Source organism: Myodes glareolus, chromosome 4, assembly GCF_982192425.1.
Source record: "Myodes glareolus chromosome 4, mMyoGla1.1, whole genome shotgun sequence".
Taxonomy (NCBI): Eukaryota; Metazoa; Chordata; class Mammalia; order Rodentia; family Cricetidae; genus Myodes; species Myodes glareolus.
The window spans coordinates 50,965,159-50,990,588 of record NC_142029.1 but is presented as its reverse complement, the minus strand read 5'-3'; the positions used below and the strand labels follow the sequence as shown (position 1 = coordinate 50,990,588).

The following is a 25,430-nucleotide window of genomic DNA, read 5'->3' as shown; positions in this document are numbered from 1 at the left end:
GAAAGGTGAAGCTCACATATGAAAGGACTGGTACACCAGTTCTTGACAAATGGACCCTGAATTTACATAGCTCAAGGTAATTCATGGTTTGAATTGACTTGCTGTTATGAACTCTGGATATTTAGCATTATTCTACACCTGATTTCATACTCAGGCCAAAGAAGGGTCCTTACTACTGTCCCCTTTCGCATAAAAGTGTTCATTTCATTTTAGTTTTATAATTTGGCTATAGTTATTTGTGATTCTGGTTTTTTTTTTTTACGCTTAGGTAGTTGAAGTTTATTTATGGGTAAATCTAGCAGTGCTAAAATCGTTAGCACAATCTGTCTACGAGCCTTCTTACTGCCCTTGTGCGTGGTGTTTCCTAGGCTAACTGCTGTTACCAGTAGCTCTGAGATTGTCTCTGCCACAGGGGATTAGGTGAGGCAGGGCTTCATGGGATGCAGCTGCAGAGTAGCGACTCCCTTGAGTTTTCTTTCTCCTCCTCATGTCTTTGTGCCTCACATTCACCTGAGGTTTTTACTTGGAAAAGGAACCTTAGTGACTGATTTAAATGTTGTCTCCCTAGTACTCATCCCTTATGAATAACAGGAGATCAAAAATAAAACATTGAACAGGTAACCACTGAAAGGACATGTCCCTGTTTGGTGCTGTGTGTGGATGCCTAGCAGTATCCTAAGACCCAGGGTCCAGACTCTTTAATAGTCAGCTTTCCAGGCTGATTGAGACTTTATCATATGGTCTATTCACAAAAGAAGAGAAAGGGCTTAGCCACGTACTGAGGTTTGGGGAACCAGACAATGAACGGATAACACTTATCACTTCTATTTGCATCATGCATCCTGAATGAGGGTAAAGGGTCACATAGATTACAAGAAAAGCATGGAAATGCAGTGTGGAGTTTTTTCAGAAAGAAAAGGAAGAAAGTTTCCTACTGAGCAGTTCAAAAAAAGTATTGTACCATCATCTGGGAATTTCCACTAAAACTAAAACAAAAAGTCCTCTTAAATAAATGAGCAACCAAGCATTTAAATATATGTACTTATAAATCTTAGGTCTCTTTACTTAAGAAAACTATTTTCTGAAGTTGTAATAAAAAAAATAGTTTCAAATGAACCAGATATTTAATCCAATGTGTTTCAGGTCCTATTGCAAAATGGAAATTTGACAGTTTAAAATAATAATGTATAGAAGTACATTAAGATTATCCAGACATTTACTACAATGAGATCATATATATTATGCAAAAAAGTTATTTATTATGGAAGAAGGGGAATGCTAGCTTTCTATAATAGATGGCTCAACTAACTTTTAAAGGAAAAAGTAGGAAGTAGCCATGAGTGGAAGGCTCATGCTGTGAATAGACACAGTGGTGTAACTGAAGAAAGCTGATATACATACACAGCTTAGCAGAAGGTATGGCATTGGCAGAGATTCCTCAGCTTGCAACAGAGACTGACTCTCGTGTTTCTTCTAACAGAACACAGTTGTTACTGAGCAATGGTTGTATGCCCTAGAAATATATTTCCTTGTTTCCAGGAGTGATTGAAATAGTACCAGTGTCATCCAAGAAACAGAAGCAAATCTGTTACTTCCAAGTCATGAATCTAAAAAGTAGATGTACCTTCACGGTACATCTTCATAACCATGCATGAGGAAAATAAGTTATAGCTGCTAGCATTAGCTAATATAATGCTGGAGAGGTTGAAAAGGAGCTGTTGGGTCTAAAGTCTGGTAAAGAAGACACTCAGTTTCATCATGGGAGGTGGAAGATGGTGTGATCCAATTTTAAGGACAAGAGAGACACTATTAAGGCCTTGTATAGAAAGAATAATCAACGAGAAGGACCTAGTATTTGTCGGAGTAGAAAAACGAGCATAAAGGAGATTATTTTATTGACAGCCCAAGACCCAAACAGTGTGAGGCTAAACTGAAATACTGAGATGATACTAGTAAAATTTGGAAAAAGTGGGAAACCATGAATATAATCAGAGCATGTATGAAAATATCACAATGAAAATTTATTTTGTAAAATTAATATACACTGATAAACAAAAATAAGTGGTTGTTGGTGACTAAGTATATCATGAGAGGGACAGGAGACTTGTCATAGGGATGTTCCTACCTTAAACAATTGACCTCGTTCAAATTCCAAAAGCATCGCAAAGGAGGATTTGGTGCAGAGCCGGACTGACTGAAGTTGTATTCTTGTAGGACATCAAAGTGAGGACAACTTTGTTTTTAAAATGCTCTGGTCACATTGGTTTTTGTTTTTTCTTTTTTGGAGTGAGGAGGCGGCACTTGACTCAGAGATTGTGCCCACCTAACAGACTCCTCAGTACTTTAAAATGTCACAGTGGGACATGGACTAGCACTGATACTTGGGACACACTCATCCTTAAAGACTTTGGCTCCTCTACTTCTAACTGCAAGAGGGAAGGTGTGAACAAGGAAGGGTGTGGACAGGAGAAAAGCTTGCTTTTCTGAGACTCAATAAGGAAGGGATTTACCATATTGATGAGGCTGTAAACCAAAAGAAACAAAAGAAGCAAGGTACACCTTATAATGGTGGAAGAGGCCCGCACAGAGCTGTGCTGACCACAATGTCTAGTTTATTGTGTCCTGACCTCTCCAGTTGCATAGGGGAAAAGAAGGAACAATCAGGAATCACACTGTGTAATTCGTTGCCATGACTCAACCCTGTGACTGGATATCACGAGTGTGAAGAAGGTAGAAGTTCACCATCAGGCTTTCTACCCGAGGCTCTTTCTTTTTTCTCCAGGCATAGCGTTCCTTCTAGTAATTAGGTGTGGTAAGAGAAGTGTATTGCTTCATCTGGTGCTGTGGGGGACACAGCAGCTACAGTTTTGTGCCTGCAGGAGCCTATTGTGATTTTATCAGGTTTTTACTTTGCACATGCCATTTTGTAAATGGAGACTGCTTGTTTGTTTCCTGGCCACCCAGACCCGAATAATCACACAGAAACCATATCAATGACAACACTGTTTAGCTAAGGTCTCAGGCATAGTTAAGCTGGCTCTTGCATCTTAAATTAAGTCATTTCTATTAATCTGTGTATCGTCACAAGGCTGTGGCCTACGGGTAAGGTTCCTGTGGTGTTCTCCTTCAGCAGCTGCATGGCGTCTACTAGACTCCGCCTACTCTATATCTCTGTTCCGATTTCTCACCTGGCTTTACTCTGCTAAGTTGTTGCCCGAAACAGCTTCTTTGTTAACCAATAGTAATAAAACATAGTCATAGCCTACAGAGAGGAGTCCCACATCACCATTCCACATTCACTCAAAATGCAAATCAACAAAAACAAGCAAAATGAATTTAAGGCTTAAGGATTCCTATTTATTTTTTAAAAATGACCAAATGACTTTCTGAAATATAATTATCATTAGGTTTAGAGGAAAGTAAGAAATTCTAAGAATTAACAGATGTTTTTTACAGATTTTCTGAACATTCTATTCATGATTTAGTAGCTGCCAATTACTTATAAAAATAAGGCCACAATCTAACTGAAATGGCGAGATGGAGTCTGTATTTTAGGTGTTTAGAGAATAAAAGAGAAAAACATGAAATATAGACAATGACTTCAGAAAATATAAATTCCATTGTTGCTAACCAAGTTTACTTAAAAGTGATTATAAACATCTTTAAGGCTGTTAACAATAATTGTATGTCAACGCCTCTCAAAGCAGGAGCACTTCACTATGTTCATAGAACTAAACATTTTAAAAATATTTACTTATTTGTGTGTGTGTGTGTGTGTGTGTGTATGAGAGAGAGAGAGAGAGAGAGAGAGAGAGAGAGAGAGAGAGAGAGCAGGTGAATGCAGAAGCCAGAGGACTTTGGATCCCATGGAATTAGAGCTACAGGTGATTGTAAGCTGTTAGATGTGGGTGCCTGGTGCCTGGTGCCTGGGACCAAACTTGGCTCATCTGCAAGAGCAGTACATGCTTCTAATGTCTGAGTCATCTTTCCTAAGCCCAAATTTTTAAATTGGAAATATAAACCTTCCTGAAAACATCATAAATCAAACAAGAATGTAGACATCTTGTTTAAGTTCTATGGACAGTTTGGGGTCGTCTTTCTGCAGATTGCAATATTTAGATATCAGATATATTCTTCAGCATTCTCCAGAAAATACTGCTCACTAGAATATATGCATTACTACAGAGATGATTCATTGTGATTATCATCCTGTGATTATAGAGATGGAGAAGTTTTTTTACTTTGCTCACTCTTGTCTGGAGGCCTCAGAGGAACCAATGAGTTAGTCCAATCTAATCTTAAATGAATTCTTAAACTGGAACAATCCACTGAGCCAACAGCAGGGGCCCCAATTGGAGCCCAAAATCTTGAGAACCTGATTGACCAGGACAGTATCTTTTTTCCTCTGTCTGTGTTCTATTCAGGCCAACATTCACTTGAGCCCCAGTTCAGTAAGGAACTTGTGCTGGGTATATATATATATAATTATATATAAGTTCAGCAAACTGATATAGGTTGAACTAAGATGCTCTAAATGCTGGCTAATTCTTCAGTCATTGAACTTGGGACTGAGCAGCCCAGTTAAGTGACTCTTCAGTTCTTCCAGTGGTTTTAGCTTGAATACACCAGAATTTAGCTAGGGAAACCTCTTCATCTTAGAAATCGCTAGCAGAGAAATCCATCCAACATAAAGGCAAACTTTAGGAAGGGGAAGAGCCCCAGATCTGTTTCGTATATGAAAACAGCTCAGAATGAATCAAACCACAGAGAACTCTGTAAGGGAGGCTCAGGTCTGGAAGAGTTTGCATCGAACTAGGATATACTGGGGATTACCTGCTGTTGTCTCTGGAAATAATAACTACTGAGCAAAAAAGGATGCCTGAGTGTCTAAAGTCATGTTACTACGCTTAGTGTCGCTAGCAAAGATAAGACATGTCCTTTTTTTTTCTAGACATGTCCTTTTAAGTAAAGGGTCAAATCAATGCTTTTTTTTTCTACTAGAGAGAAATCTCATTGAAGCCTTGCTACTCACTTGTTAGAATAGGCTATTGTCACCTCAATAAAAATATTAAAGTAATATAGTTTAGTGTTCCCACATACCAATCAATCAATAACGTATTCCTTTATTAGAGACTGTGTGCTATTAAAGATTGTTTTTAAATATAAGATTCATATTCTTAATCTAATATTATCTAAGCCTATTTTATATTGAATAATAAGTGTGAGCTTTCTGTTTGAGTTTTTAATTCTAAAACCAAAATTTAGAGATTTTTGTATTGAAGTAAAATTTTCTCTGAAAATATTAGGATATATGTGAATGCTGAGAAATTCCAGGGCTGAACATCTCTCTCTTGGATGCATTCTCTTGCAGTTACTGTGTGTGTTAAGCAGGCCCTCTTACGCTGGGCCACACCCATAGCCCAGATGTTGGTTTTGCTTGTTTTCTTCTTAGTGAAAAGTGTTTAAATTGGTGCACTTTATTAAATGAAAGTTAGTCTATTTTGTATTTACTTCTCAAATTTCTAAAGTGTTACTGTTCTGATAAAAACTTCACACTAGACCCTGGCATCCATATTTGCAGTGAGTGTCTGGAATGTTCAGGTGGAAGCCTCACTCCAAGCTCCCTCCCCCATCTTTTTCCAAACTCTGCCACTTCTCAGAAAGTCCTGCAAATGTTGACTCCTCCCCAAGAGATGCTCAAGACCACTCCCACAGGGCTTTTAAACTGCCTCCCGCCCCCGCCCCTGCTGCGGAAAACAGACGTGGTTTTCCAGTCTTCCTTTTGGTCTCCTCTCTGGGGGACTGGAAAAGCATCTGGAAATATTTTATCCATTAAACCTGGCTTTTCTCTAATTTAATTCGATCCTGTTAGGCATGTCTTATGGAGATGGTTTAAGCTTCTGTCTTTTTCAGGGCCTGATAACATCAGAACCACAGCAGGTCTTCCCCCTGGACAGCCCTGAGCACTGTTTCCATAATTTCTTTCACCCTGCAATGACCTAAATTTAGTTAGAAAGGTAGGTGAATTTGGCAAGGAATCTGTTAAATGTAACCACCCAAAGCATTAAATGTGACCCAGATAACAATGAGAGCACAGGTGCTACTGGTTACTGATGGAGCATAGTTGGAAACTTTCTTCCTTTGCCACAGTGCTGAGTGGACAAAGAGTCTCAAGAGGCTTACGCTGGGAAGCAGGGCAGGGGTGAAGACCGAAAACAAAATGTGTCTGCATTACTTTAAAATATGTCTAATTTCCAAATACATTTTCAGTTCCTTGGTAGTACACTTTTTCTACAGTAAATTAGCTCTTATTGTGTTTGTTAGATTTCCGAGGCTGTATTTATGAGAAATCCCTTGCTTGAAATATTCAGGTCAAGCAATATAATTCTGTGTTGGGTTACATTTTATCCTAATTTTAGCACTGATGTACATTTTATAGAGAGTTGAAGATGTGCTGACAACTGAAGGGATTGAGGCTTGTTTACTATTCTCTGGGCCAATTCTCTTAAAATGAGAATATCTAAACAGAGGGTGGTGGCTCATGCCTTTAATCCCACCATTTGGAAGGCAGAAGCAGGTGGATCTAGGTGAGTTCAAGGACAGCCTTGTCTACAAAAGCAAATTCCAGATCAGCCAGGAGTGTTACACAGAGAAACCTTGTTTTGAAAAGCCAAAAAAAAAAAAAGAAAAAAAGAGAAAAGAAAAAAATGATAATATCTTACTTTCTGCTTTCCTAGGATAAATGTATCCACTTATTGTAACAAGTCTTTTTCTGTCCCACTATCCAGCTCCCAAATAATGACATGGAGACCTTTTATTCATCATTAAAGCTCGGCCTTTGCTTAACCTTTTTCCTAACTGACTCTTTTAACTTAAATTAACCCATTTATATTAATTTACGTTCTATCATGTGGTGTTGCCTCTCTTCTATTTTGCACCTCCTGTTTCCTCTCCCTGTCTCCTGGCTTCTTCTGCCCATCAACTCCTCCACTTCTTCCTTTCTTGCCCTGCTATTGGTCATTCAGCTTTTTATTACACCAATCACAGCAATATACCTTCACACATTATAAAAATATCCCACAACAAATTATGGGGAGCAGCATCCAGTTATGTGATCCTAGCACGCAAGTGCCTCCATTTACTTGAATTTCCACATGGTTGTGTTGACAAAAACCACACAGTTTTTACCTCTAAGGGAATAGAGATAATTTATTCTATAGCCAGAAATGAGTGCCCACATCCCTATACACACATTCAGTTTCTTCAAATACCATGTTTTACTCTGGATGTTCTTAAAGGAGGTTTTAATAATTACAGAACAAAGAAAGTAAAAAAAATCAAAACATTCATCAAATACAAAGGTAGAAGCCACAGGTTTGGGGGTAACAGGGAGAGGGGGAAGGTTGTACTGTGGGATTCAGATGACACTCTCAGCTTTTGTATTAGTGAAAGCTAGTGATCTACTAAGAAGAGAGTTTAAGATTTTGAGAGTTATAGGATGTTAGGTCAGGTGCAGGGGAGGGTGGGAGATAACTGGAACTCAAAGTAGACCAAGAGAATTTATCTTAAGTCTGCATTTCTTTGTGTTTTTCTTTTTAAAATAATTTATTGTCTTTTGATGTTTAAAATGTAACGTTTTTATTCATTTGTTGAAAATGTTGTACACGCAGTATCATGTATTTGGTCATAATGATGTGCTACTCCTCCTACATCACCTCCTCACTCCCACCCAACTTCATGTCCTTCTTTTGCCCCTTTCACTGAAAATACATTCTTTTCTCATATATTATACCCTGATATAGTTTCTCCACTCTCTTCTCCCATTTCTCCCCAACTCTCCTTCCATCCAAATCCATTCCTTTTCGGTCTTTCATTAGAAAAGAACAGACTTCTAAGAGATAGCAATGCACCATACCAAAATAAAATATAATATGCTAATACAAAACCAAGACATTGAAGTTGGACAAGGCAAACCAACAGAAAGAAAAGAGCCCAAGAGAAGATACAAAAACAAGAAGCACGGTCATTCACACACTCCCATAAAATACTAAGTCCCATAAAATACTAAGCTGAATGCTGTAATGTATAGACAGAGGACCTGGTGAAGACCTGTGTCAGCCCTGTGCTTGCTGTTTCAGTCACCATGGGTTCAGATGATCCCTGCATAGTTGGTTTAGAGGACCTTGCTTTCCTGGTAGCCTCCATCGCTTGGGACCTTACACTCTTCTCGCCTCAACATTTCAATATCTCATAACTTCAATGTTCTGTCTTGTAGTATCTTTAACAGATTCAGCCTTTCTCTCCTCCTCTTCCCCTTTTCCTCCTCTTCTTATCGCTCCATCCTCTCTTTTTGAGAGCATTAGTTTCCACTTGTCTAAGAGACATATTCTATAACAAAGTATCCATTGACTCCATGTTTTACGATGAGAAAATAATTTTGCCATGAGATAAATGTAGCTAGACGCCTCCCCTCAGCTGTATTAGCTTTTCCTAGGCTCCAGGAGCCAGCTGTCCAGACAAGGAAAGGCACAGTGAAGGCACTTCTGGCAGTGGAGGCATTGCATCTGCATTGGACTGTGGCAGGTAGATGGCCTTGTCAAGTCTTTGACAACTTATTATCAAACTGGTCAATCTCTCAGAGTTGCTGACTTTAAACATACGTCAGAACCTGTGCTCATATTCATGTGTAAGAGCAGGCTCAGGTTTGTTACATTAGGAAGTCACCATGTATGACCAAATACAGCGCATGACTTGACCGTGTTGACTGAACGATAAACTCCGGGAAGATGATAACGTTTCCAAGCGCTGCCACTCTGCCTCAGTGCCTGTCTTGGCCATCTCCAAGTGTAAATAACAGTGTCACCAATATTTGATTTGATGCATTGCGTAATGTATTTCCTGACATAGATTGAGTACTCAGTATCAGTGTGACATAAATCAGAATATAGTATGGAAATATTATTTGATTTACTGTTTCTTTTACTTTTTTTTAACTCTTTTTTTTCTCATTAAAATTATGTTTAGAAAAACGATTTTCTTTTTTTTTCTAGCTTCTTTTTTTAAAATTTTTTTTATGGAGCTCTACAATTTTCTCTGCACCCCTCCTTCTTCAACCCTCTCCCAAGGTCCCCATGCTCCCAATTTACTCAGGAAATCTTGAGGAAGACAAATTTCAATATTAAATGAGTGGTTGTATTCATGGGGAAAAGCTCCATTACACAGACAGCCTAGGAAGAGAATAGCCTGGGAAGTAGTAACAATGTCCTAACTGGCTGTAATCAGAACCTCCTGCGGCTGTGGCTAGGTGAGTTTTTGCCATGGAGATATGCCCCAGTATACAAACTGCACTCTTTATGATTAAAACTCTTTCAGAATTGTGAGATGTACATATATTTCCATCAGCCGGGAAATTGAATGATTTGAAAAAGTATGTGTGGAGTCTAATTATTATCCCACGCTAAAGTGTCTTCAGTACTATCTTTGTACTGTATTGTTGTTAATATATTAAACGTATTGAATCTAGCCATTGTAGAAGATAACGGTGAACACTTCCCCCTCTTTCTGCTTTACTTATTTCTTTACTTATTTTGTAATTTAATGTTAATGTGATTCAAAAATAATTTGCTAGGAGACAATGTGTTAACTTTAAGTAAGTCAAGTTTTGATGGTGTTGTTTGTTTTTGTTTTTATATAGGATCTTAGAAATAGAGTGGCCTCAAATTCCCTATGTAGTTAAAGATAGCTTTGCATTTCTCTAATCTTTCTGTCTCTGTTCTCCAGAGCCAGGATTGCAGGCCTGAACTTGCTTATGGAGCTCTAGGGATTGAACTCCAGGCCTAAAATATACCATGTAATCACTCTATCTAGTGAGCTCCATATAATTCCAGATGCTTTCTTTTTAAAGTGGAATCTATAAAATTTCCAAATTGCTTTTCTGTGTTGCCTGTATATAACTATATCAATAACTACATACGCAACTCCTAGGAGGTTTATCAACATTGAACCATGCAAGCAGCATTTACTTCCTGGTGTTCAGAATCACACAAGTCTTAAATATACATCTACCAGTGAGTCACTCAGGTCAATGCACATGTGAGATATGTTCCTTTAACTCACTGAAATAAAGATAAAGAGGTCATCGACATATGCGTTTGGCGGAAGTTAAGATCAACTTTCACTAACCAAACACTAATTAAGATTCTTTTTATCAAGAACTGTGCTGTTGAGTGGGTGGGGAAATGTTGTCAAAGGCTCTGTGAATGCCCTTTGCTGGCAACTCAAGGCTGCCAGAGATTCTCTTTGGAGCAGGGCTCAGGCTGGGTGCAAGGACCCACATTGTCTTAAATCTATTGATCTACACTGATTTCACACACACACACACACATGCACACACACACACTCACACATAGTCTCTCTCTCTCTTCCATTTTCAACTCTTACTAACTTTCAAAATTTATGGGAAAGTTTGTCTTTTTGTTTATTTTTTTTTTAGTACCAGGGTTTCCTAAACTATATTTAGAAGTGTGAAATTGTGTAAACACAATTGAATTTTAAACGTTCAAAACTCTCCAGCTTTTGACAATGATATACTTTATGAAAAGCAGGCAGCTAGGGCACTTGAATAAGTATGTAGAATTCCTATTGCTAAACCATATTAAAAGCAATCACTTTAATATACCTTTAGCTTTCCTTGAGAAGGTAAAATTCTTAATCATTTTGACTGTGACTTCCACTGAAATTCATGGTCCATTTACTCAGAGTGGCCACCATTCACTCATTTTGATCAATTGAAACATTTCGTGACTTCTTGAAAGCATTAAAAATGGTACTAATAATTTCTTTGACATCTTGTATTTTAAGGCTTTATCATCTTACAAATGTCAAAATAGATCTAAACTTTCAGGCTGTTGATGGATGGCTCATGTTTCCCCAGTTTTCACTGATAACTTCCCTAAACACACACACACACACACAAATATATACATATATATATATATATTCCGTTTTTTAACTTAATGTGTTTATTGAAACCATTTTTCATTTTATGCAATATTTAATTTTCATATTGCATAGAGGAGTATTCTGGCTATTTCTTTCTTTCTTCACTTATTTTAATGCTACTAATAGTAATTCTTCATTGGTTTAAGAATTAATAAATGTAATCTCCCTCTATTGTTATGAATTATTTGATTTATTTCATGTTTAATCTTCGACCTCAAAGCCAATCTGTCAATATAACACTCTTGTATTTTAATTATTCCCCTTTATAGTACTCACTCTGTAGTTCTATTTTGCTTTTATTGTGAAGGGTTTATTTTAAACTATGCCTATGTGTGTATGTCTGTGGTGGATATGCGAGTGTGAGTGTAGTTGCCTATGGAAGCCCAAGGAGGGTATCAGATTCTCTGGGGTTACAGGAGGTTGTGGGATGCCTGGTGGGGTGCTGGAAATTGAACTTGGGTGTTCTGCAAGAGCATGATGTGTTCTACACCCCGAAGCCTTCTTTCTACCCACTCACCCTTCTTTCAATAGTTGTCTTTCCCAGACATTTATCAAGATAAGTATTTTAATTAGAATATAGAGTTCAAAATACTTCGAACAGTTCCACCTATATCCACACCTTTGTAAATCTTTACACTTATAGACTGTGAATATTTCAGAGATATCATCAGAGACGCTTCATTTTGGAGTAGATGATACTTAACCCAGAGATTCACAACTGGTCAACGTGAAGAAAATAAGAAACTAGATCACTCCATCTACATGGGTCATCTGTATAATATCTTCTTTTCCTAAGCCTCAAGGAAAGAGAAGATGGAGCAGAAAGTCTGTAAAGGCCAGAAATAATGGGGAACAGCTGTGAAATGTTTTCTGGATAATACAGGACCGTTGCACACATGAATCCACGGTGGCTTCGAGTGCATACACAAGACCTACACAAGAACAAGCTAGGCAAAATTCCAGCATGGGTGCGGAAGGGGATTGCACAGTTGCACATCTAGCTGAGTTGCTATGGGTGGTTGACAGCTTCTGGAGTTGATTTTCTTCAGGGATGCAGTCTCTGGTTGTTTTCTCATGTTCCACTGGATGGTTCTACACCCATGTCATGTACATATTGACAGCATTAAGTGGATGCAATAGCTTGAACAGAAGAATACATTGGGTTGGAAGAAGAAAGTGGTGGGGGGAATATGGGAGGTGCTTGAAAGATTAGGGTAGAGTATGGATTTGATCAAAACATATTTTTATAAATAAAATTCTCAAACAATACATTTTTAGAGAAGATTAGATACCTATCTTTAGCAAACATTATATACAAAGTAAGCCTCATGGTTTCTAATAAAACAAAATCAAACTTAGGACTTGAGTTCTCTCTTCAAACTTTGTTTCTTTTAAAATCATTAAGTTGTGTAGAAACTTGGTAAAGCAGAAGGGAAATGCCAGTCAGACTTCCTTTGTCTTTGTCATCATATGAGTGGATGGAGACTCTCTCTGCATCTCCTCTTTGTGTCCTTCATCCTGCTTAGGTATTCACTCAACCTGGTCTCAAAGGCTTCAATCCCTTGTTCTGGAAACTCTTGTTCACATGTTAGGTTGTGCCAGCATCTCAGTGTCAAGAGCAACAATTCTGTGTTTTCCTAAACTGGTTTCATTTCAAACCCCACAAAGTGTAATTATAATCTGGGAAAACCATGTCTAATTAGCTGGATGGAGTTAAGCTTGGAGTCTTCAGAAACTGTCTATCTCCATTCTCTTTCTTCTCTCTTTATATTTTATTTTCACAATTTATGTTCACATTTTCCTTTCATCATAATTATTTCCGATACACCAGGCTTAGCTTGAGCTGATAAATCAAAAATATGGAAGGAGAAAGTCAGAATAGCTTACATTAATACTTCAATTTTTCAGGAAATTCACTGCTCTCTCTCATGCTTTTTATGAGTTTCTAATTTCTCCTTGACTACCTTTTCTTCTTATCATTCTATTAGTTTTCACGAGAGGTCCTAGAAGAGCTCAACATTACATTGCTTTATCCCCTCCCCTCCCATTAGTCTCCACTCTCAAACCTGTAATGTTTGTACATTTTTAATAGTTCAGTTATCCTGAGTGGTTTATTTCCAATATTCATTGAATAATATTCAATGTAAATATGTCACTTAATTCAATATATACTTATAGATTCTATGTGTCAAACTAACAATTGGTTTAAAAACTTGTGTTGTTTGCCAAGTATGGAGTGTGATGTAACTGGTTTGACATTTTCCCATGTGCTTTTAATTGATTAATTTGACACAGTAGACTTTGAGTAACATAAGTAGGACTGAGGACCTTGATACAACTTGTGACAAGGACCTTACCTTCACAGAGGGAAATGGGCTCACTTTCTAAGTGTTGTGTAGAATGCTGGTATGTCTGCTGTTCAGCACATTCTCCACATTTTCCTTTTTACTGTGCTAAGCGTACACAACACAGAATGAAGAACAACAGCACATCGGTTTCCTTAAACCTCTCTCCGGAGATTTTCTAAGCAAAAGTATCATTAGTTCATTATTGATGCTGGCTTTCTGTTGCAGATGTTTAAAGTATTTCAGGCAATATATACCCTAGTTATTCCAGGCCTCTGCTTCATATCTATAAGTGAGGTATCTTTGAGATAGCCGAAGAGAGTGCCGTGTTTGAGAGAGTCTGAGACTTCCTGTGGCTGGCTCTTGCTCCCAGATCTCAGTGACCTTTCAACTTTCATTATCAGCTCTCAGAGCTTTTCATTACAAAGGATTGTAACTTTAGTATCACATGGCAAGGTTCGGAAATTCCAAGGAGCACACGTATGCGCCAAATAAATGGCATTGTGATGAGTGTATGAGTAATTCCAAGGGTTCCACGTGAGAAGGAGATAAAGGCCTGTTCCTACCCAACTAAGAATGACAGAATGTTCAGTAGAAGCTTGCAAGCACTCCACATTCTTAATGACAGCCACATTCCAGATACCAGCCTTCCTGCTTTCTGCCTGGAAAGAGATATAACGTGACTTCTTCCCAAGGTGACAATGCCCCCTATAAGCTCACACAGAAGGATGAGGATGTCCCCTATAAGAAGATCACAGCGAAGTCCTCTAAGTTAACAGTTAAAGTCTTTCACTCCTGAGAGGCTAGAGAATTCTAATTACCGTGAAGCTTTTTTCTCATAGAAGAAATGCTGCCTCTGTTTTTCTATCATTGCTTACTCACTTTAGAAGATAGAGGAAGTAGAAGCTGTTCTGTTTTTTTTTTTTTTTTTTTTTTTTTTTTTTTTAAATAGGTTTCATTGAGTTCCATGAGTTACTCTAAGCACACAGCTATTTTGGTGGTTTACCTAATCTTCAGGAAAGTCCTGGGAGGAGTTTACAACCATTGCGTCAGTTTTATAAACCAATGCTCTGAGGCACCCAAGTGACTCATCTGGACCCACGTTCCCCTCCCTCCCCTCCTCCTCGTCCTGTCCCATCTCTTAACTGACTCTTTAGAGAACACGGACTTTATAATCTTTTCGTCATCATTTCCCAGACGGCCTCAGCTTTGAGTTTAATGCTTGAATTTATCACTGTAGTGTTTGTCACCGACAGGAAACAGGAGCACTGGAACACACAGTACCATAGCCACCCTTCGTCAGAGACAGACATTTTTGTCAGTTCCCTCAGGAAATCTTTGATTTCCAAGCGATCACTGGAACTTTTGCTTAAGTAAAAACCTTCTTTTTTCTTTTACTGTTGATACACCTTCTATTAAATTGCTAACGATTATTTTTAGACAACTCCACTAAACACTTGCTTAATTATTTTACAAAAAAAATAGACAGAACCAAAATTAATTGCACGTAAGACAGTGTTCTATGCCCAATGGAGAGAGCTTGGAAACAAAACCAGAAAGAAACACAGTGACACAGGCTTCTCAGAGTCCGCTCAGTCCAGCAACAGTGGAGGAGAGGAGAAGCTGAGCAGGGACTCCACACAATAGAACAGGGTGGTTTCCACAATAAGCTTATAATTGTATTTACTGACATGAAGATAATGGGAAAGGTAATGTAGATGGATTGAAAATGAGAAGGTAGCTTTGGGAGAGAAAGCCTTTCATCATTAAACAAAGCAAGGAATTTGGACACATAGAAGAATGTGACGACACTAAGGAGTGCAGAAAAACCTTCACAAATGTGGGATATCTATGGGCCTGGAGGACGTTTGAATTTGAGTACAGTAAGTTAAGCTGTGTGTATTCAAAATCTAGATGCTATTGTTTGAGCTTTGAAATTAAATTCAAAAGTTTAACGCTAGAATTCCGAGTTTCCATTTTGAGGTTTTACTGCATCTCTCCACTTTGAGACAGTTAAGCTGAAAATTCTGTTTTTGCTTTTGCAATTATATAGAAATGTACAAGGCATAGGAATCCATGTCTGCATCATACAGAGTGACTATGTGTGTACATATGTGTGTGTGTTACCTAGAGACCCAAGATCCACTCCTAAATTCTTCTCTTCTTTCTTTTGTGAGACAGGGTCTCTCACTGAACCTGGAGCTCACTGATTAGGCTAGATTTGCTCACCAGCTAGCCTGAGGAATCCTCCTGCCTGTCTTTTTATCACTGGCATGACAGGTATGTGCTGTGACACTTGGATGCAAATGATCCAATCTTAGGTTTATATGCTTTAATAGTAAGCACTTTTCTGACTGATCCATTTTCCCAGCAGCTGGGTAGTGATTCTCAAGACTTCCACAGCTCCAGCACCTACTCCATTTTCTGTTTGAGTGATTGAAGTACTCTACAGAGATATTTACATGTTGGCCATTTTTCTTAGGGTTTCTATTGCTGTGAAGACACCATGACCATCGCAACTCTTATAAAGGAAAATATTTAATAGAGTGACTTGCTTATAGTTTAGAGATTTAGTCCATTATTATCATGGCAGAAACAAGACAGCATGCAGGGAGACATGGTGCTGGAGGGAGTTGAAAGTTCTATATCTTGCACAGGCAACAGGAAGTGATTTCAGATACTGAATGTGGCTTGAGCATGAGACTTCAAAGCCCGCCTCCACAGTGACATACTTCCTTCAATAAGACCACACCCACTCCAACACAGCTACATCTCATAATAATGTCACTCCCTTTGGAAGCCATTTTCTTTCAAACTACTACATTCTACTCCTTGGTCCCCCAAAGGACTGTGGCTGTACCATAATACAAAATGGATTCATTCTGATTTCAAAAGTCCTCCTAGCCTCAAACTTATTTAAAAATCTAAAGTTCAAAGTCTCTTCTGAAATCCATGGAATCTTTTAACTGTATTCCCCTATAAAATCAAAATCAAAAAACAGATCACATACTTCCAACATATAATAACACAGGGTATATATTACCATTCCAAAACCTAGGGAAGGAAGCATACTGAGGAAATACTAAAGGAAGACTGAAAATCAGCCAGGCAAACTCCAAACTCTGCATCTCCATGTCTGATGTTAGAACACTCTTCAGATCTCCACCTCCATTTAGCTTTGTTGACTGCAGCATACTTATTTCTCTTGGACGGGTACAATTCCTGCTAGCAGCTTTCCTCACGGCTATCCCACGACTCTGGGATCTCTAACATCTTGGGGTCTCCAAGGCAATCCAGACTTCAGCTTCACATAATGGCCTCTCAAGGTTATTCAGGGACACTCCTGACACATGCCTGGCTTCAGAAGCTTTCTTTAGTTGTGGAGAAAGATTCCATAACACCTTCCTTCTATCCTTGATTCTAAAGCCATATTACTAAAGCTGACAAGTTCTGCTACTTGCTGGGGCTGAAATATCTCCTTTCTTCAATTACATCTTCTCCAGCCTTCTGTTTTCCATAGTTTCCTTTCAGTGCCTAAGCTTAGCTGTCCTTGAACTTGCTCTGCAGACCAGGCTGGCCTTGAACAGAGATACTTAAATTATATCTTCACCAGCTTTTAGTTTTTGATGATTTTCTTCACTGCCTAACCTTGGGTGTTCTGGAACTTGCACTGTAAACTAGGCTGGCCTCAAACACAGAGATCACCAGCTTCTGCCTTTTGAGTTTACGGATTAAATAAATGCATTACCACATCCATCTCTAAGATTTTCTTTAATTCCTTTTCATAAGTTGGAAACTTAGCTGGATGAGATCTTACCCTGAGATCACAACTCCCTTTAATCTATTTCTTTATCTGTTTACCTCCTTGAATACAACACTTAGCTCCATTCCATTTTCTGGTGTTCCTTTTCTCCTCAGATATTTTTTCTTGCTCAGCTTGCTCCTTTTAATTAGGTATCTACATTAGAGTAAACACTAGTAACCACAAAACTAATCTGTTTTGAGATTTACTCTCCCAAGGGAATTAACCCAAATCTCTTTTCTTTAGCTTCAGGCAAACTTTTCAGACAAGGGCAAGTAGCAGTTACATTTTTTAACAAAATATCACAAGGCTGGTCACAAGGCCATAAACTAACATTCTTCCTCCACACAGTGCAAATCATGCTCAATCCCACTGTCTCCTATGCTCCTACTAGTATGGTCCATTAAGCATTCTTAAAGCATTCCATTGCTTTCCTAACTCAAGGTACCAAAGTCTACAGAGTGAGTGTCAGGGTGGCCAAAGATACACAGAGAAACCTAGTCTCAAAAAGCCAAAAGAATAAAAAAAAAAAAAGAATTTCAAATAAAGCCACATAAAGATGGAAAATGCACAGAGAATCTGGATAATGTATGTTATTATGTTCTCTTTGAATTGCTTGAATGCTGAGGAAGGAGAAACAACTGCTAAAAGACATTTGATTACAAATGTTGCTGGATTAATCCAACATACATATATTAAAATGCGTTTACTTCAAAACTTAAGTCAAAGATATGTTACTTTGGAGAAGAGGTTTTGTTTTGTTTTCACAGGAAATGAGAGGCTGTGGATTCATTAATGGCTAAAAAAAAAAAAAATCAGGTCTGATCAAGACCCCCTGAGAAATCTCTGATAGGAGTGGATGACCCAGATAATCCAATATTTTAGAGGATCTCTGTTGGTGTTTCCACTGAGTTCTACATCTAGAACAGTTTCAAGACTGCTAGCTGAGATGACCAAGCCTCACAGAATTTTCCAGTTAGGACTTGACCATAATTCTAAATTTTCTTCAGGTCCCTGTAAGATTATCAGCATCCCAAACAACTGGAAATATCCTGGAAAACTAAGCTCGTATTCCCCCCCCCCCAAAAAAAGATGGATTATGGATGTTTTTCTTTGTTTAGTGTGTTGATTACAATTATGGATAATGGATAATAGACAAGTGAGATTCGACTTAGAGTTATTGTTTTGAAAAAATGGGGGAGAAGTGTTGTGGGACAATGCTTTTATCCTATTAATATTTGTTTCTTGTACTTGTTTAATAAAATGCTGATTGGCCAGTAGCTAGGCAGGAAGTATAGGTAGGGTGACCAGGCAGAAAATAGGGGCAGGGCAATGAGAACAGTAGAATTCTGGGAAGAGGAAAGATTTAGTTCTGTAGTCGTCATCCAGACACAGAGGAAGCAAGATGTGACTGCCTTGCTGAAAATGATACCAAGCCCCATGGCTAACATAGACAAGAATTATGGGCTAATATAAGTTATAAAAGTTAATAAGGAGCCTGAGCTAATAGGCCAGTCAGTTTATAATTAATGTAGACCTCTGTGTATATTTTTGGGGCGACTGAATGATTGTGGGACCTGGTGGGACAGAAACTTCTGTCAACACATATGTATGTATCTCTGTATGTGTGTACACACAGACACACTCACAATCCATGGAATGATAATGCTTACCCTGAGAGTCATAGACTATCTAACAAAAATACCAAGATTAAACGTGAGGAACCTCCTTTTGAGTTGTTGGTCAAGGTAATCTAAGAGACTTCCAAGACAATATGGGTTATTCCTGTTGTCCTTTGTTGCCTGCCAGAAATTGAAGGCAAGTCCCCATGTACTTTAGACATGGGGCTTGGAAGAGTACAGCTGAATCTGATTGTAGTGTCTGCTCCATGAGGGCTAACTTTAATAGTACTGGAAGGTGCTATGTAAGTTACCAAAGGAGGAAACTATTAAATAGTTTTACCCAGCTTTGATTCCTATAAACCACAGTAATGATCAGCATGGCAAGATATTCCAAAAGGTACAATAATTTCACTCACATCTTAGCAGTAACCAAGTAATTGTGTTTAAGGTTTGGTGTGGGAGGTGCTTCTGTCTATGTGTTGTTTTCATTGGTTAATGAATAAATAAACTCTCTTGACCTGATAGGGTAGAACAGAACTTAGGTAGGTGGGGAAAACAAAATGACATGCTGGGAGGAAGAAGGCAGAGTCAGATAGAGAGAGAGAGAGAGACACCATGGATTCACCACCAAAGATAGATGTGCTGGAACTTTCTGGGAGGCCATAACCTTGTGGTGATACACAGATCAATAGAAATGGGGTAAATTAAGATGTAAGAGTTAATCAATAAGAAGTTAGACCTAATAGACCAACCAGTGTCTTAATTAATACAATGTCTGTGTGATTATTTCAGTTCTGGGCGGCAGGGATGAACAAGCAGCTGCCTCCTTCAAAGGTTTGCTTCACAGGAGGCAAATCATACTTGTAGTGTAAACCTAACCAACTACATGGGGCTAGTAAGGTCATGGAACTTGGAAGCCAACCTATTACTGACACCCTCCTTAACAACTGAAATTCCTGAGTGTATTAAAATCTTTATACCTAGAGATGAGTGTATATCTTATTGCTCATCAACAAAGCCTGTTTTTATAGCAGAAGGAGAACATTACTGAAAGCACAACTTGTTGAAATACAGAGGAAAAACTGACCGAAGGTTGCCTGGCCTCAGTTGATACCTCAGTAACTCAAACTCTATTACCTAAGACTCAGGGTGCCTTGCCAAAGAGAGGGCAGAAATGTTGTAAGAGCCAGAGGAGTGGAAGTCTGCTGTGAAGTAAAGTCTTTGATATATGAGAGGGAAGCTGTACCCATGAAATCTCAACAATATGGCTGCCTGAGCAAGACCTGAACAATGGCAGCACCAGCTGACATGCTAATGTGGATGTGGGAAATCTCATGGGGCTCACTCCAAAGATAATAAGATACAAACAATTTACAACTGCTGAGAGAGGGGACAATTAGTCCTCCACAGGGATGAGCAACTTAAGTGGCTATCTGTCACCAAGTGATCAACCATAGAGACATATACATACAAGCCACACTAAAAGGACTCAGATGGTTGTACAGATGTATGTTTGTGTATGTATATACATATATATGAATATGTATATGAAAAGGACTACCATTTTGAGAGGGTAACGGAGAGGCATAGGAGAGGTTGGTGAGAGGAGAGAGATGGAGAAAATGCTGTTGTTATTTTTAATTAAATCTGATAAAATGTGGAAAGTTGTGCTGGAGAAGCAGCTCAGCGTTCACAGTGTGCACTAATTTTGCAGAAAACCGGAGCTGTTTTCAGCCCCCACTTTGGGTGTTCACAGCAGCCTGCTAACTCAGCTCTGGGGTTCACACCTCTGGTTGCCTCCAGTACTTGCAATCAGATGCACACACCCATAGACAGAACAACAAACACACACACACACACACACACACACACACACACACACACACACACACATTAAAAACAAAGCTAATCTTAGAAAAATAACTGAAAGAGTAATATGTGGACTTTGCTCATTGTTTTACTTATTAGATCATTTCTTGATCTAATTGAGCCAAATTACACATTCAAAACAAATGTGCAAATTTTGTTTGAAATTTGATCCTAAATTATCACAGTAATAAGTATATACATATATAGTGTTTATTTTCAAGAGTTCTTTTCTTTTCACTTCACAGTTTCCTATTTTCCTTAATAAATATAAAAATGTTTCCATTTTCCATTGTACAGCAGAATATTGTTTTTAATGTTTTATTCTCTTCCTTTCCCCAGATTATATTTGTTTCTTTATTGTAACAATAGATTGAAAGAAAAAGATTTTCTTTCAATGTACATGATCTTAGATCTCTGTTCTCTCTGTCTCTCATGTATATATGTATATAAATGTATATATGTGTGTGTCTATATTGTGAATATGTGCATGTCTGTATGGGTACATGTGCATATGTGTGTTTATATGTATTTATGTATGTGTGTTAGTCAGTGTTCTCTAGAAGAACAGAAATGATAGAATGAACTAACATATATATATGTGTGTGTGTGTGCTATACACAAATATATATGTTATACATACACATATATGTGCACACTACACACACATACACACACACACACACATATATGCAGAAAAAGGATTTATTAGAGTGGCTTATAGGCTGTGGTGCAAGTAGGCCAACAAAATGGCTGTCTCCTGATCAAGAGGCCAAGGATCTTGCAGTTCCTCAGTTCATGAGACACTAGGTGTCTCCACAGTCACAGTCTGGTGCTGAAGTCCCAGGGAAGTCCTGGGGAGCTGCCTGTTTCCAGCCTGTGGTGGAATCCCAAAGAAGTAGGTTCTAACCCCAGCAAAGGAGAGTCTCAGGAACAGGACAGATGGACTTTCCTACCAGAGTGAGGGAAAGCAGGCAAAAAGCAAAGCAAACCTTTCTTTCTTGTATGTCTTTTAACGTGGCCTGCCACCTATGTGGGCTGCCAGCAAGGGGTGTGACCCAGATTTAGGTTGGGTCTTCCAACGCAAATACTCCAGCTTGAGGGTAGATTTTATAGTTCAAGTAATCTAAAGAAGAAAAATCTCTCACAGGTGTGCCCAGATGCTTGGGTTTTAATTAATTCCAGATATACTCAGGTTGACAACAAAGATTAGCCACCATAGTATATATGTAAGTGAATGTGTGTGCATGCATGTGTGCGTGTGCTTGTGGATGTATGCATATGTGTATATATATGTGTGTGTGTGTGCATATGTCTGTACAGGTGTATATGTGTATATATGTGTACACAGATATTATAATGGTACTTAGTTTACTCATGCTTAAGACTAGAAGGCCAGCCGGTGATGGTGCATGACTTTAATTCCAGATCTTAGAAGGCAGAGAAAGGTTCTCTGTGAGTTTGAGGCCAGCCTCCTCTATAGAGAGAGTTCCTGGACAGCCAAGGGTGTTACACAGAGAAACCCTGTCTCAAACATCAGACTAACTAACTAACTAACTAACTAACTAACAAAAAAACAAAAACAAAAAAACCTAAAATAAAAAACCCTGAAAACAAAACAAAAACCAAACAAGCTGATAAAGAAGACTATTGATGTCGTTTTCTATAACGCCTGTTTATTTTTCTGTTAGATGGAGCAAGGCTGAAGAAGCAGTTATTTTTACAGTAGTCTAAGACCTGGAGGGTAGAGGTATTTTGGCTGTCATCCTTTAATCCCAGTGCACACATTTTATGTGGTTTGCAGATAAACACGTAGCTGTGTTTCTCCTGTTGCAAGCAGGCAATTTGACCTTCTCGTGCTATTTACTCACCTCATTTCTCTCTGCATGTCATGTATATAACGACTACAGCTAGTTTTTAAGTTAATTTTGACAAGATACTGTCTGAAAATGCATTAACCAACCAAAATACACAATGCTTGTTCTTAGCTAGAAGGAGACGAAACAATTGCTACGTTTGTGTTCTGAAACAAAGAGTCTAAATTCTAAGAGTTCTCCCATGAGAATTCTGAGAGATTGTGAGGACCATTGGCTCTCTTGTGGCATTGAGAATTGTGCCAAGAATCCCCAAGAAGTGTCTTCCTATCTGTGCTACTGTGTCTATTTCTTCTGAGTTGATGGACAAGGACTAGCTTTACTTTCTAGTTTCATTTTGCCATCTCAAGTTCAGAAATATAGCCCCATGATTTTTTTTCCTGAAAAACAAACAAACAAAACAAAAGCCAAAACCTAAAACACAACAAAATCCAAGCTACATAACTTTTTTTTTTCTGAAATTAGATCTGGGATCTTAATATATCTGTGAGATCGCTATAGCAGCACTGTTAGATCTATGCAGGCTTGTTCAAGTGTAAATTACACATTCAGATACATTGGAGCGGACCTGTGTCTTACCTGTGATTCTGTTAAATGTATAACTGAAGAAAATGAATATCGCTTTCTTTTAGATGGTTAACTTCTACAATAAGGAATTTAGATTCCCCCATACTTTTCTACTCACTCTCTCCTCTCTGTTTCCATCTCCTCCTCCATTTTTCTATGCAAATTGTTTATGGTTTTGCAAGTAACTTGTGGTTTTGAACATTTGTATAGCTCAACTTGCTTTAGTCTCTTACGAGGTGTAGATGCTTGCTATCATTTATATTTATGTGTATGTTCTTTTTTCTTTCTAGAGGGTTTTTGTCGGTGTAGCTCTGGCTATCCTGGAACTTGCTCTATAGCCCAGGCTACCCTTGCACTCAGAGATCTGCTGCTCTGCCTCCCAAGTTCTAGCATTAGAGGTGTGTGTCATGTATCTACGAGTTTTATCTATTTACAACCTAACAGAAACCAGAATAAAGTTGTTTAATTTCTTGTTAATTCTTAATTTCTAAGTTTCTATGTATAAGTGAAGCATCAACCTGCTAACCTGTAGTGTTACAGATGACCGAAACCCTCTGAGTTCCTGTGAGCTCAAGCTCAGGACATTAGTATCTGCAGAAATGCTTTGAAATGCTGGAAGGATTCTAGGACATGAGACGGCATCGCTAATAGTATGGTTAGTTTGCAATTGCTGCATCTTCACACAGATCCCAGAGAATCATGAATCCACTAAAAGCCTGTTTACTGAAGCTTTAGAATGATAAATGTAGGGTTTGGACTCAAACTAAATTGACATTTTCCTCAACATTGCATAGGTAGCTACTATTGCTCATTCTAGAATTTTTAGATAGACTGCTCTTGTAAAAGTATACAGTGACAAGAAAATAGGTGCACTAATTGAAATTTAACTGGTCCACAAAGAGGCGTGGACAATGGCATTTAAGAAAACATCTAACCATGTGCTTAAATACATTCTTGGTTGAAAATCACCTGTCCAGGATAGAGCCATCTGTCTCTATTTTAATTCCCCTTTCCCATCTGATGTCACAACTGGTTCCGCATGGCGCATGCATCATGGTTTTGTGCTCAAACTAGCTCACAATCTTAAATGCTTATTTTTACATCAATTCACTAGCAGAACTCCTAATGCTAGCTTGATGATTGAATAACACTGGGAAGAGATCTGACCTGAAGCAGAAGTTGCCCTGTCTTGGTGCAGTAGCAATGGCCATTTTGCACAGGCTTCTGGCAAAAGCCTCAGGAACTTTAGATTTTTGCTTAAGGTTGTTTAAGTCTTAGTGACAATCAGAAATAAGATTTTGAGACCTACTTCTAGTTTTATGCTTGAATTTTCTTTCTTTTTTTTTTTTTTAAACATAGACCCTTGCTGTGGTGCTTAGGCTGCTTTGGAGTTTACTCACTATATCTAACAAGCTGGCCTTGAACTTTCTGCACCTTTCCTGCCTCACTCCTGGGATCACAGGGGTGACCACACCCAGCTCCTGAGCTTGATGGTTATGGTTGTTCTCACTTTACTTATTGGACTAACACTCATCAATTTTCATGGAAAAATAGGAAAGATGTGCACTTACGAGGTTGATTGGAATTTTATTGCATCTATTCCCTGAAAACAGAAAGTATAAAACCTCTGTGGTGTGCACCATGCAGCTAGAAAGACGGCCTGCTTCTCTGTTGATAAGGAAATGAACATCAAAGTTCACCCTCCCACTGCCGAAACCTGCATGCTTTCACAGATTACAGAGGGCACAAAGTGAATCGCTAATAGAAAAGTGCTTTTCCCAGTTCTCTCTGCCTAGCTACAGTGTGTCCATGGTAATGTGAAGTGTTGCTGCCATCTACAGCATGGAAAAATTACTAAAACCCTTACCTTTACCTCCCTTACATTATGGGGTATTGAATAAGTGCCATGGGTTTAAAAGGAAGAACTGTTTCATTCTTTCTACTCTTCCTCTGCATTTTCTACTATTACCATTCAAGATGTTTAAAGACAGCCTGAAATGCACAAAGTACTTGAGAATGAAGTCTCAGTAGTGAAATACTCAGCCTATATTTCCTGATGATTTAGCTATGCTAAATTAATTTTGAGCATCAGGGAGATGGTAAACAAAAGGAGCATTCATAAGTTACATCAGGAATTATTCTTCAAATCTACTACTATTGGCTAAATATGAATATTAATCTTGTCTAAAGTTTTTAACAAACAGAACTTTTCCAGTTTATGCATTGGTTGCTTCCTCCAGTGTGGAAGTACACAGGCATGCGCAGATGAATCCCACAACTGTTGGCAATGTGTTTCTCATTTATTGGGCACTGCTGTTCCTGTAAATTGACAGAAAGATAGCTTCCTCCTTTA

General features: G+C 38.4%; 1 protein-coding gene and 1 long non-coding RNA gene across 2 annotated transcripts in view; one reads left to right on the top strand and one right to left on the bottom strand.

The window, feature by feature from the left end:
• Positions 1-7,181: 7,181 nt before the first annotated feature.
• Positions 7,182-25,430, bottom strand: part of LOC125411985 (phospholipid scramblase family member 5) — a 50,673-nt gene continuing 32,424 nt past the window's right edge. The window contains exon 9 of the mRNA XM_085689539.2: positions 7,182-12,844. The gene's annotated coding sequence lies outside the window, so the exon portion shown is untranslated. The remainder of the gene's footprint in view (positions 12,845-25,430) is intronic.
• Positions 13,941-25,430, top strand: part of LOC146894632 (uncharacterized) — a 30,072-nt gene continuing 18,582 nt past the window's right edge. The window contains exons 1-2 of the long non-coding RNA XR_015001833.2: positions 13,941-14,041; positions 15,528-15,626. This is a non-coding gene — a long non-coding RNA (uncharacterized LOC146894632). The remainder of the gene's footprint in view (positions 14,042-15,527; positions 15,627-25,430) is intronic.